Source organism: Argopecten irradians, chromosome 11 (assembly GCF_041381155.1).
Source record: "Argopecten irradians isolate NY chromosome 11, Ai_NY, whole genome shotgun sequence".
Classification (NCBI taxonomy): domain Eukaryota; kingdom Metazoa; phylum Mollusca; class Bivalvia; order Pectinida; family Pectinidae; genus Argopecten; species Argopecten irradians.
Window position 1 is genome coordinate 23,730,233 of NC_091144.1, and position 14,631 is coordinate 23,744,863.

Genomic DNA, 14,631 nt, shown 5'->3' on the forward strand with positions numbered 1-14,631 from the left:
CAAAGAAAGAAAAATAAAGTTTTATAATAAAGAAAGTTACATTGTGATTAAATGAATGGTCACAGTTTAATACTGGTTAATTCACAGTCACCTGTTGTGTGTACCTTACAAAAGCTATAATTCTTTTTCAAAACATTGACAACAGCTAGCAGCAAATAACATTGATTAAATCTTACTGAGACTGACTAAGTCATGGCTACTATATATCTTATTAGAAATAAAGATATCTGTTTTCTTCTTATAAAATATATGTATATGGCTTTAAGACTTAATTTGATCTGATATTGCTAAGATTGGGTATGAAGTATCTTTTAGCTTATATAAACAGAACCACAGAATTATTTATTCATGGTATATAAATTAAAGCATATTCTAAATACAGGTCTTTTTTAAGATGTCATCATTATTGACCGATCGCAAGGTAGTATGTAGCCACGTCTCATGCTCGCAAATGCACATGTACCTATACATTGTTGTAGCAATTACAAATGTTGTAGCATACACAATGTATAATTGACAGCTTGTGATCCATTAATTGAATGTAATTACTTGTTGGTATTGTACACTCTGTTGTATTGGGTTAGAGTCATGTAAAAATGTGCAAGTTTTGATTGTTGAGGAAACCTGGCACTCAAAACTTAGAGAAAATCTCCCATGACTTCCATTGCAATCAAACTTGAGATCTGGAGGTACAGAGATGGTGATACAATATAAGCATAGGACTTGGCCTCATTTGTACTCTGATGGAGCTTTGATGCATTCATGTAGTGGAATGTAATATCATGTACAGCTGATATAGTAATATATAGACTCCTCTGTAGTAATGATGATTTTCTATAAACTGATCTTCATAAAAATTACTTGGCAATTCCCTATATTTCCTGATTAATACACATCAGTGAGGGTATGGTATTTAGCATTTTGATTCACAGAACCTGTTTGACATTTAGGCATGTGCTGCCAATATAATATTTGCCTGTATTGGCTGTACATATATGATTCCTATGGATGGTGTACGTGTACCAAATAGTGATAGGACGAACCACTGACATTTTGATGTGTAAACAGGTTATCCCCGATACTAGTGTTGACGGCGGGTCAGAAGCATGCTGGAGTGTGGCAAATAAACCCTGTAGTTTAATATACAACAATAATATAATGATGATGTATGGTGATTTAGGATGTACAGATAAAACCAAATCTATAGTGGAGCATACCAGGAACAAAACATAACTATGGGTTAATAGCTGTTTATTTCTCATAGGGTGATAGCATCCAACACGCATCCTCAAATAATATTCAACACATTTCTTCATAATATTCAACACACATCCTCAAATAATATTCAACACACATTCTCAAATAATATTCAACACACATTCTCAAATAATATTCAACACACATTCTCAAATAACATTCAACACACATTCTCAAATATATTCAACACACATTCTCAAATAATATTCAACACACATTCTCAAATAATATGCAACACACATTCTCAAATAATATTCAACACACATTCTCAAATAATATGCAACACACATTCTCAAATAATATTCAACACACATTCTCAAATAACATTCAACACGCATCCTCAAATAATATTCAACATGCATCCTCAAATAATATTCAACACGCATCCTCAAATAATATTCAACACACATCCTCAAATAATATTCAACACGCATCCTCAAATAATATTCAACACGCATCCTCAAATAATATTCAACACACATCCTCAAATAATATTCAACACACATCCTCAAATAATATTCAACACACATCCTCAAACAATATTCAACACACATCCTTAAATAATATTCAACATACATCCTCAAATGATATTCAACAAATATCCTCAAATAATTCACAGTTACCTCCCCTTTCAAGAAATAAAAATTTGAAGACATATATTACGCATCACATCATGCAAAACATTCCTGGATAAAAAATGTGCTGCATTGGTCAAGTCGTTCAGATGTCTCAAGTCATTACCGCAATTTAAGCCATCCATCTCTAGGTTGAGAGTTTGAACTCCATGGTGGTTTTTCTCCGGGTACTCCAGTTATCCTCCATCAACAATCTCTTTACAGGACTTAATAGGACGTTAAACTAATAAAACCTAAGCCTACAAAAAAAAAAACCCATTATATCTCATAATTAAGCATATTAATGCTGAATCCTGTGGGTTTCCCTACCTTGAAATTCTCTCTTACTGAATTTGAAGTAAATTATGTTTCCTAACTTTTTTGTCTTAAGTTCTTTTATGAGTGTATCCATGGCAAATTTAAGTAAAAAAAAATTCTTAATATTAGAAATGTTAATGAAATTAATATGAAGCCTGTCAGTTTTAAATTTGAAAAAGCGATTTTGAGTACATGCATAAAAATATGTATGTTTTTTGATCTGCCAGACTCTCATATTTTGGCAATTGCTCCTTGTAAAATTTCTAAAATCATAGAAAGGTGTATTGGAGCTCTAGATAATAAAGTAATTATAACATACTAACAAATTAGTAGTTAATATATAGATATCCACGATGCATTAGTTGTCGATAACAGATAGAAGACAACAGTTTTGAAGAACATATAAACGTTACAGTTAGTGTAAATTTATAGGCCCCAGGCTGCAGAATATATAGAAATATAGACAGTAGTTGTTCTCTGTTTGAGAACATGTAGGGCTGCTGTTGGTTTATTGATTAAACACAAACCTGTGTGTGGCAGAATAGATAGAGAAGAATATAAAATGCTTCCATTTGCCAGGAGAAAACTGCTTTTTCATGCTTAAGTAAACTCCATTTTCAATATTCATACTATCTGTCAGAGTCTAAATAGACCAATGACAAAATCATTGTGTGATTTAGCCGCACCATGAAAAAGTGTCTGAATCATCACACCCAAATATTCATGTCACAGACAGAAGCTGTGAGCTGTGGTTATCGTGTCTGAAGTATTATACAGATCTACCAGAAGGTTTTCTTCTTGACCTGGTAGCTAGATGCCTATACAGGCTTAATTCTCATCTCTCCTTCCATCCACATATTATGATACAAGGGTGTATTTATTTTAACTTACCGAGGCCCAATTTTATAGATTGAAATTCTTTAAAGAAAAAGTGGAAAACCATCTTCATAAAGACTGGTGGAATTTCCACGATTTGTCTTTTTTTCATCAGTAAGCCTGATTTTAGTGAGAAATTAAAATGTGATGGTTGATTATTTTCACCCTGTTATAATAGATAAGGCCATGGAGCTTATGGCAAGGTTCTTATTGATTATATGCATCTGATACCAGGAAATAATATCACCTGCTTGGGTTAATAAATCTTTGTAATCACCTTAAAACAGGTCATTAATTGTAAAGATGTGGTGACATGGGAAGACTTGATGTGTACGTTTATGAAAATGAGTGGATTAAACAGTAATATAGATAATTAAATTTACGACAAATTGTGTGACAAGGTGTAATTTTACTCAAATATAATTACTAAATACATGTACATTCTGTTATTCATTCACAAAATAATTCCAGGGATAGAGAAAAAGCTGCCTAAGAGGTGGGGCAAATTCATCATGTTGATCAATAAGCTATATACACTGAGGTCCCAATAAAGACTGTAAATTAGTAATATTGATTTAGATATAAGGCGATTAATAATGTGGGGGAAAAAAAAAGACAAATTTATCAAATAGCAGAGAATGCAGAAAGACCACGATGGTATGCGGGAATGTTAGATCAATATGTACAGTATAAAAGCCTTACAGGTATCTTACCATCCACTGAGTTTTAATTTCCTGACAGCTCAGGCCTTAGGAACATTGTGTGTCAGCTCTAGAAGTCAATGTCCTAACAAATCTTGTTTGTTGTATTCTTTGTGGGGACACATGAACTTAATTAGCAGTGCTTATAAAAGAGTTTACAGCAATGGTTAAAATAAAGTTCACGTAATTCAATAGTCTGTTTATTGAGAATATGCATATAAATGTATTTCTACCACAAATTTCGTAATGTTCAACCCTTTCATGTGTGTCTCAACAGATCAATTGCAAGTGGTCGTTTCAGTTCTGTGTTTCCATTTTGGAGACATATGGAGGTTTGCAGTTGGGATATATCATAGCTAGTTTTTAGTTTATTATTTTAACGTCCTATTAACAGCCAGAGTCATGTCAGGACGTGCCAGGTTTGTTCGTAGAGGAAAACCACCGACCAGTGTTCAGTACCTGGCAACTGCCCCACATGGGATTCGAACCCGCATCCCAGAGGTGGAGGGCTTGTGGTAATATGTCGGGACATATTAACCACTCGGCCACCATGGCCCCTAAGCATATATATCCATGATAAAGATTTCAAAAGCCTTACTACACCCTGGAAGAAATCCTGTTAAATCACTCATAATTAACTGCACAAATACAAGTCAGATCAGACTTGTTACTGAAGTATATTCATTTCACTTTTGATAACCAACAAATGTACACTTGTGACTACAAATTTTGTCTCTGTCCGTAAACAAATTAAATAAAAATCGGTACTGGTACACAATCATTTCTTTTGACGTTTATAATTATTCAATTTACCAAATCTCTCCTCCAGTAAATGGAAAAATAGGTAGGGGGTCTTATTTTTGAGACATCCTCCCCAAATGTGTGAATTTCATGAAAATAGGGGGGGGGGGTCTAATTTGATGGAATAGGTCCTGTTTGTGGTGAAATATAGCAGTTATTTTGCCAAATTAACAAATACACTTTCTGAATTATATTAATTGAAATATCAAAATCACTGCATTCACTATCAAGTAAAATTGTCACCTTGACATGTTATGTACGACATCAACTCTGCAATGATCCTAACTGGACCTGCATTGAGAGGAGTTCAGGACGTCAGAAGAAGTCCTTCCGTCTCTGTTGGGCCATTTATATTATATATATATATGGTGTTCCTAAACGTCTATCTGACGCCTACCCTACATAGAGGGTATACGATGATGGGAGTCTACAATCACTTTGGTGGTCTGGTCAGAGTGCTTTGGGCCTTCCACCTCCTCTAGACTTAATCAATACACATATTGTCTATATAAACACAGGCAAGGAGAATGATAGACAGTAGGAGTCATCAGTCTGCCATCTTTTTCTTATCCTTTGAAAATGTTCTGTGTTCATGATCAGGATGTTAATGTACATATGTATGGATCAAACTTTTACAACTGGTATAGTACAGTGTAACATACAATGTAAAACAGCGCTAGAGCAGAACCAAGTTTATCAATATCTTCCTCGTGTTTCTTCAGCAATCGTCATTCCTGAAATTACCACATTCTGTAAGGGGATACAAAATGGTATTCCATTAAATTTAAGCCCGAATAACATCAGAGAGAACCATATTTCATTGGAAATAAGACCACCACTTGCACCCAAAGAAGAATTAAAAGTAAAAAATTTGGACCGGTTTAGACAACCCCTTGACAACATTGATCTAGCAGGTCACCCACCATATTGTATTTTTGAATGTCTGTCATATGTTATAACCCAACCACTAAAAGCCAGAATCAGGGAACTGGTGGCCACCCTTCTAAGTAAAACATGTAAAACTGATATCTGCTATCCAAAGGATTAGAGTTTATTATCTTGTTCAAGACAAAACAGTTCAGACCAGTTGGTTTCTCACATCCAGAGAATCGAATTGCCAGTGCGGCTAGGTGAAAAAATTATACAATGCTGATATTCTCTTTATGCTTAAGCTATGCTGAAGCTTTGACTGACTGACTTCGCTGAATGTAGCATATTTATATATGAAATAAAAAGGCCTACATGGATTTATTTTCTGAATTTCAATAAACTCAAAGAATGTAATGGTGATATGTTTACCAAAGACAAACACTAGTTACTGCTATAGAAATCTGTAGTATTCTAGCTATAGTGCATAAATTGCATAAGAATCTCGGTTTCAGTCATAAACCTACAACTGTACATGTAACATCAATGTAAGAGCTGTTTTCATTTTGGTATGTCTAGCAGAACAAGAAAAGTGAAAGAAATGAGTTTTTTTTGTAAAATGATTCCTCTGGCAATTCTTTTCATCAGGAAAACCAGTGGGAAGTGACATGCTTTCTGATTAATGCTGTTCAAATTTTCTACTGAGAAATTGATTTTCAATCCAGGTCTTGATCAAAGCCACATGCCATGTAAATTTGCATCTCTTATTATTCAATATTCTGCTGTAACTTTACCCCTAGTGGCCTTATTTTTTACTTCATTTTTTGTGTGCTTGAATCAGAATATTTTGATTGAAATACAATTTTCATTGCTTTACTGTAAGGCAGATTTAGAATTGACACACCATCTGTGACTCTGAGTCGTCTGCTGTGATATTCATCTAATGCACTCTTTCAGTAGTAAACTCGGTACAAAATCAGTCTGAGAACATCATCCCACATCCTAAAGATATGACATGGTCACAAGTGACTATATAGCTACTTTTTAGCGTTTGTTAAAGTTAAAGGTCATTGCAAAAAGAAAAGTAAATGGAATTAACTGAAACATGATTACCAGTTGTTTTACCTCCAGGAGTCCTAAGAAGAATTTTCAAATTAAATTATGATTATAATTATATTAAGAAACTTTTTATAAATTTTATTTCAGCTTGAGTCCTTGAATTATTGAATATGCTGACCTTTAAATATTTAAAGTCGATGTTAAAGTGTCTTAAGAGGAAATTTGAAGTTAAAGGAACGATCACACTCGCAAGAAAAATAATAAATCTGAGGATGGCTTTGATCACATATGCACACACATTATACATCTGTTCGTACAAAGAAGACATGACATTTAGAGAATAATCTGTAAGTTTATTGGAAAATAATCATAAACTGTTCTTTGTTGTGACACCTGTTTTAAACATTTAGACTTTAATATACAATGAATGTCAGCTGAAATGAAATGGTAGACACATCAGGATTAATCCGATAGAATTCTTTATTTAAACACCAATACATGGTATGTGTTGTAATTAAATGTCAATGTATCTCTGGGTTTTGGATTTGATTAGCATTGATGAAACACAGTAAAAAAGATATAGAAGTTAATTAACTTTGTGTGTATACATTTGCAAGTTTTTCTTAGGGTTGTTTCTTTGATAGAAAAAAATATCATGAAAACAAATGAAAATCTTGTGTTTGAGTATCTACAGAAAACCATCAATTTTCTGACAGTGTTACCTAGCAACTGCCTCATACATCTATAGGTCTTGTGTTAGATTTCTAATTGTCCTGGAAATACAAAAATTCTCACTTAGTTTCGGATGGATGTTTGTCTACAAAACATGTCGGTTTCAGAGACTAAGTATCAAATGAATGGGAGATAGTAAAGTAGAATTTAGCTGAGTAATTATTATTGGTAACCTAGAGTCTAATGGTCTGTCTTGTCTCAAGATAATATTTGCAACCAAGAAGAAGATGGCTAGTGATAAAATTTCAGAAAATTTTAAATTATTGCAATTGTCTATGTATCAGGATCAAGTTCATCATTCACCACTCATGGACTGGATGAAAATTAAAGATGCAAACTATTTCATTTTCTTAAATCTCAGTTTTTCTGTTACTAAGAAATTCTGGAAATTGTCATTCAATCCATAACTTACATGGAAGTTTTTACCTATTCCAGGTACTTGGACCTTGGCAGGTGCCAAGCTATATATGTGAGAGTCATACCTGTGTGCATTGATGCTTTCTCAGCCAATATCTGCTGCAAAACCTAGTTTCGGTTATAACTGAGTTTGTAGGTCAAAGCTGCACATTTCGTCTTAGCTTTTGGCATGTACATTAAATTCTTAGTTTATATTGTTTTTGCGCCAAACAGAAACATACAGTACTTTGATTATATATTTTTTAGTTCAATTAACTTTAAATCACATATGTATTTGATTTAAGAGAGCTGGAAGTTGAAATATTTCTATGCCAATGGTGTATATATCTTTGAATAAATTTGTTATAATTTGGAAAGATAGCGCTATAGAGTTAGCTATAATTTTGACAGTTACAACCCTTGATGTCCTCAGTTTTTCAACCTCTCTCTTTCTTGTCTCTCATTTTGCTCTCTCATTCTCCTCTCTCATTCTCTGGAGAACAGCTGTAAGAGTACAAGTCAGTAGTTTACAGCTGAGAGGTATTTGTCGGAAAGCTGTGTGTTTATTTACCACTGAAACAGCCTTGCCCCTATTTACAGCAAGGTATGGAGTTGAAACACATGGTACCAACCAGAATAATATTTGTAATTATGCTACAAGTACTTCCTAGAAAAACCATTTGTATGGAATAGGTAGCAAAGAGCCATAACGCCTTAGCATAATATCTACCTAAAGTATCAGCAAGCACTGTTGTTATTTGGGATAATATATGGACAAGATGATGGCTTTTGTTTCTTGGTGGGATAAACCATGGAAGTGTTGGTGGTTTCTTTTTAGGAAATACTGTTTCATTTACAATGTGTCAGTGTGTGGTAATAAAATACATACCAAAGGTTGCATTTATCTCCTAGGAACATCGGATTCCAACAGAATAATTGAAATGAGAATGTTTGACCTTTTGTCAGTTTAATCACATTATTAAAGCTGTAAAACTGCGTGACCTTTATGATAAACCAAAAAGAAAGAAATGTTTTCAAAAATTGTTCATGTTGGGATACAAAATCCTGGAAAATCTCAGGCCTTCGTTCAATTCAGTATCTCAAGAATCAGTGCAGCTTGAAATTAATCCATCGGTTTCCAAACTAGCTAATAACTGTAGAAGGATATCAGCATTTTCCAATCAGTTTCATAACCAAAGCCTGGCTTGCCCTAAATAACCCAAACCCTATCATTTCTTGTTTTTATAAACATGATGATGATTATGTCAAACATGCATGTACATCACACACACACACACACCGATATGTGGTGCCTAATAATAACTAGGTGTATGTGTGGATACATTGCACAGCCTATACATACATCATAAGTATACCGACAGAAATGTATTCCCCTGTCTATTTCCTATCTGTAGGAGATCATTCAGAACTGGGTGGGAGTCTCACTAAATGAGTACCTTGGCCTCAATAATGAAGATAAGAGGATTGGCGAGCTAGGCTGATTGTACATTTTCTGTGGTGTGAGAATGACCAAATGGAGTAATTAGCTGCATGCAGTACCTGTTATTTACCTAATTACCCCATGTAGCCTAGTCACAGCTCTGTAGTAGGTGAGGTTAACAAGGCCAGTTTACCGCATGTTAACGGTGCCCTGGTATGTATGCTTCCATAAAGTCAATGATAAAATATAACCAAAGGTCTGTAAGTCCTTTAGATAACAAAACCATTGGCTACTCTCTCCTGGGTAATTATTATAGGGTGTTATAGGAATTTTGTCTTGATTGGGCAGATAAAATCATAAAATTATCTTATCAAATTCCAAATAAATTTTTGCTTTCTCAATTAAACAAGTGATTTTGTCTTTTAACTTCCTTTAGCACTAAAATTGATGTAGAATTGATGAGAAAACATCTTGAAATTCTTACAATACTTCATTTAACCCTATAAGCACCCAGCACAAACTAAGCCATTCTTCAATTTGGAATAGAAATCCAATAGATAGATTTCTCTTCACAGATTTCATAGTTTCAGTCATCAGCTGCAATAGAGCCAAAAGTATCCTTTAAGTTGGGAAGAGCAAATTGTAGTTTGAATCTGATCATGAATACCAGATGAATGAAATAAGAATTTAAACAATTGGACCATTTTCAGACACCAAAGAAAGGATAGCCTTCATTTTTTACCATGTACTCCTGCCATTATACTATAATTATCTGTGTCTGACAGAGGTATAAACATCTATAAGCCTTCTGTAAACTTATGTCCCATTACCACAGTTATGCAGGGCAGATACATCTCCAACAGTGACAACCAGGGTATTCTTAGCTCTAGGAAGTATATATTCAGGTGCCGGATGGATTATGTACGGTTCTGTTGGTAATTAACCCCAGCTGGTGGCTGTTATTGTTCTATAAGTGTCTGACCTGGTTATTCAGGTTTACAAAAAAACTTCTTATATCAATTAATATCACCCTATTGTGTATTACTATATAGACTTAATCAATCTGGTCATGTGGTAACTGATGAAGCTACTCTGGACAGTGTATGGGTCTGATATACCATATTATGGGAATTAAAATATTTAGGGAGCATCTTAAGGAGCATCGTTGGACTTCGTGCTGTAGAATCATGAACATTCAATAAAAGTGAGGTTACTTTTGAGATCATCATCTATGATTTGAAAGTTAAAACTTATAATGGTTTCAATACATGAGGCTTAACTGTTAGAAGCTCCTTATAGGGGGTTATGAGATCCCAAAACGACGTGGGAAGTGCAATTTATCGTCAATTAATCTCACTATATGGCGATTATGACATCATAATTTGATGTGTGTTTTGTGACGTCATAATCACTGGAATGTGGGACTAATTGATGGTAAATTTACTTAACCCTGGTTGTTTTGGAATCTTGAAACTCCCGTATTCTAGAGGGATATATACTATTGAACTACGTATTTGAACTAGTTTATCTTGCAGACCTTTAAACACAATCAAAGATAGAACAAAAATACAAAAAAAAAAAGAATCAAAGGTTTAGAACGGATATACATTCCCTACCTACTATACTATATGTTCATTAGGCTACAATATCATTGAAATTTCAAAGGTAGGGTGATTTCTGAGTGAAGGTATCAAAACAAATAGAAAATGTGCATGATCTAAATATAGTCGTGTCGACTAATTGTGTGTTAAAGTGCCAATGTTTGTTCATCTTTATACACCTGGAGAACATTACCCTGGCAATGTATATGTTCATCAGCAACTCTATAAAACCGGCTGCTGATTCCCATTACGTAATCACTTAGGCAGTTGAATATTTTACAGAAATTCCTTCATCTGTTGGCTAACAAAAGCTAGGATAACTCTGTGTAGTGCCGATGGGCCTATAATGTGAAAGGTTGTCCTGTGCTACATTTGTACTGCCATGGCTGGCTCCTGGCTTGTTGAAGGAATTCTGGGAGGTGGAACTGACTTTTACTCGGTCCTGTTTATATATAAAACCTTTTATAGAGATTGAAGCAGTGTATTGATTCCGTCTAAAGTTATTGAAAGTCTGGGATCTGTCTGGTGTTTTGATGGCTGGGGTCAATGTAGAGGTCAGCAGGGGCCAATGTTGAGGTCATTTGAAGTCATGATCACATATTGTGCGGTAAATCAGCCGGTAATACTTAAATCATATCCTGTGATGTGAAGGTTTTCTTTCTTATTTGTTCATATCATCAAATTGTATTTTAACAGGACTTAAGAAAATAGTTACCGTCCATGGGTAAAAGTAAGTGTATTCGGCCACTTGTACTTGTATTCGGCCACTTGTACTTGGAATGGGTATAGATCTGCAACCCTTTTGATATGAACTTTATTCATTACTCAAAATTCAAAGTTTTCAAAAGTTACCCTCACACTGAATAATTGCTGAATAGAAGTGCTCATGTGACTATTAGCTCATTCACCCCTGAAGACAAATAGTCTCTTCTAAATCAAAGACTAGACCAATTCATTATGCAATTTAAGGGGAGAATGATTTAAATCAGAGGAACTGCCAGAGTATGGGCGATTGGTCTTTTGGTTATTGCTCCTTCAAACCATTTCTGTAGACCTCAGCCGAGACACTATAGGTGAAATATACAAATTCATTTGATATACTTAAAAAACTTTTGAAAAATAAAACTAACCTTAAACTATGTGTGTGTCCAAACTAACCTTAAACTATGTGTGTGTCCAAAGGGTCACTTTAACACACATTGTTATTTTGATGTACAAATGTAGATGAAACCTCCTTAAGATTGATCACTGAATTTATAATTTATTTTCTGCTCTGTAACAAAAGCACAAGGAAATGCTGTGTCAGTGTTGATGGGCACTATCTGTTGTGTACAGTAGTAATATATGTTTATCAGATACATCATCATTAGTATGTCACCAGCTGTGCTTACCATAACATCCCCACTGTCACCACACTACACTGGAATGTGTGCTCAACATATGGTACAGGGTCAGTTCCATCATCACTAACGTTGACAAAAACAATGATGGACTGGACCCAATACACCTGTTTACTGTTAGTAGAACATATCTCATTGGTCAAGTTTATGAAGAGAAAGACATTTGCAACATTTTTTTTTAGAAAATATAGTGAAAATGAAACATACAACACCAACATATAGATATTTTAATTTTATTTTTTTCTGCTCTTTCTGACTATTATTGGAATGATGCAAATATTACACAAGAAAAAGGAGAACCTTGTCTGATCCCCAGTGAATGATTTTAAATGCCGTTCTGTACTGATAGATAACAGTATGTATTATCAAATATAAGTAAATAGTGGACTCATTGATTTGTTCAATTGGTGATATTTCCTGATATATTTCAAAGATGAATGCTTTTAATATTTGTCACGCTTGAAATTTCATCCTTAATTGAGTTTAATAAAACACCTTTTATAGCCAATCCCATTTATTAGCTCACCTGATTCTAGTAAATTGACTGAGCTAACGGTATTCTGGAAATGATTGGTCATAAAATGACATTGGCTATAAATAATTAGTATTCTTTATTTACATGGGAATCATTTATCTATAGGGAAAAATCTACTTTTTTTTTATCAATTGCATGTATAGCCTAAAGAGCTAGTTGTATTGGTAGAAGTATTGTAAAGGACTAGATTTTACACATAGACATGATCTCATATCAATACCTATTGATATCAAATAAGGTTTGTCTTATTACTTCATGATTCATTAAAATCTGTTTTTAGGGTAAAGCACTTATATAAACTAATTGTCAACAGCTTTATTCAGTCTTTGCATATTACAGAGTTACTGCCCTTTTGGGTAGGTATCCATTATGACATCATTATTTTGTGAGCGCAACTCATGTCATTTTCTCTGAAAAGTATGAAATAACCCTCTGAAACACATGAGGTTACAATCAATACCTACCCGCAAGGGCAGATAACTATGTGATATGCAAATACGGAATTTCTTAACATATGAACTTATTTCAAATGACCTGTAATTTGATAATATCTACACATATATAAATAAATTTAGGCTAAGTTTTCCATACAAACATCATTTTCGTCCAGGGGAATCTTACATTAATGAGCAGGCAGTATATACCAGGGTAGGTATCAATTTGTTGGAAACAAGGTTCACAAGCTGTTATGGACTTATCAATGTCAAAAGTATCTTACTGTAGATTGCAAATGTCAAGGTCGCTGTGCTAAAATTAGAAAATTCATTTCCTGTGTGGTGCTTAATTTGTATTGCTGAATTCCATGCATGCATACTTGATCATTGCAGGACTTACAGTGCTTGGAGTGTTGCAAGCTACATATCTATTTCTGTGGATTCTTGTCTTCACTTTGTAGAATAGAATGTCCAGATTTTATTGTATACAGAAGATTTGGAGTTTATGTTGATATATAGTCATCATAAGACTTTTGGATACATGATGCTTGTTTGTAATTTATTTATATCTCAAGATCAATAATCAATGTAGGGTGTCTCAAATACCCATTGGTACCTGGCATTCCGTGAACTGTTGTCAAGGTTTTACTTTATGCCTATAGCCCCATCAGCTGTTGACTTGTGAGTATGACACAATCACTGTGTGGGTTGTATAAGTGCAGATTTCTCCATGTTGATTTGTGACCTGAGTCTGTGTTTTGAGGAGCTTGTTGGGGTAATCAACAGATAAAATCATTCTAAGGTATTGGGAGTATATAATCAGCTTATCATGAATCTTCACAGTTATCCACTGAGAAAAACAACTACGGCCTTGGTAAGGTAGTCGGTACAGGGCTAATTAGTTCTACACAAGAAGCCACACTGAGGAAATGCAGGAAAGAGCTAGTCCTTTATGAAAACTCTAATGACATCAACATTTCTGGCATAAATGTTTAAAAAAGTATTTGATTTCTGGATTGAACTGGCTAATTGAAGGTTGTAATAAATGTTTAAAAAAGTATTTGATTTGTGGATTGAACTGGCTAATTGATGGTTGTAATAAATGCATTATATATCATAAGATGATCTTACCAGAATTCATTGATTAGTATGCGAGACTGATGTCATTTTATTCTCCGAAATGTTGATGCTTTTATTGCTATCCTAGAAGAATTTTGGATCAAAGTAAAAAAGTGAAAAAAGTATCCTCATTTTCATTTTAAGAGTCATCATGTGGTGTTTCTAATCTTTGTTAAACACAGAGACATAAATGTTTATTTCTTTGATTCAATTTTCATTTGAATTATAATGTAAAAACTCACGTAATCTAAGGGCTTTCATCAGGTATAATATGTATGTTTATCATGGTTGAAATGATTTACAGGTATACATGACTTTTTTTAATTTGAGAATAAAGACATTTATTTATATCTCTCAAGTTTTTTCAGTAGTAAATACACTCTTCATGGTTTTAATAGAATATGTAGAACCTTAGAAACTGATTCATTGAAGAATGAATAATAGATATCTTCATGTGGGACAAGTGTGTGACTTACTATC

At 33.9% G+C, this 14,631-nt stretch overlaps 1 protein-coding gene across 2 annotated transcripts in view; it reads left to right on the forward strand.

Moving 5' to 3' along the window:
• Positions 1-14,631, forward strand: part of LOC138335057 (inositol polyphosphate-5-phosphatase A-like) — a 60,880-nt gene that overhangs the window by 20,292 nt on the left and 25,957 nt on the right. The window lies entirely within an intron of this gene.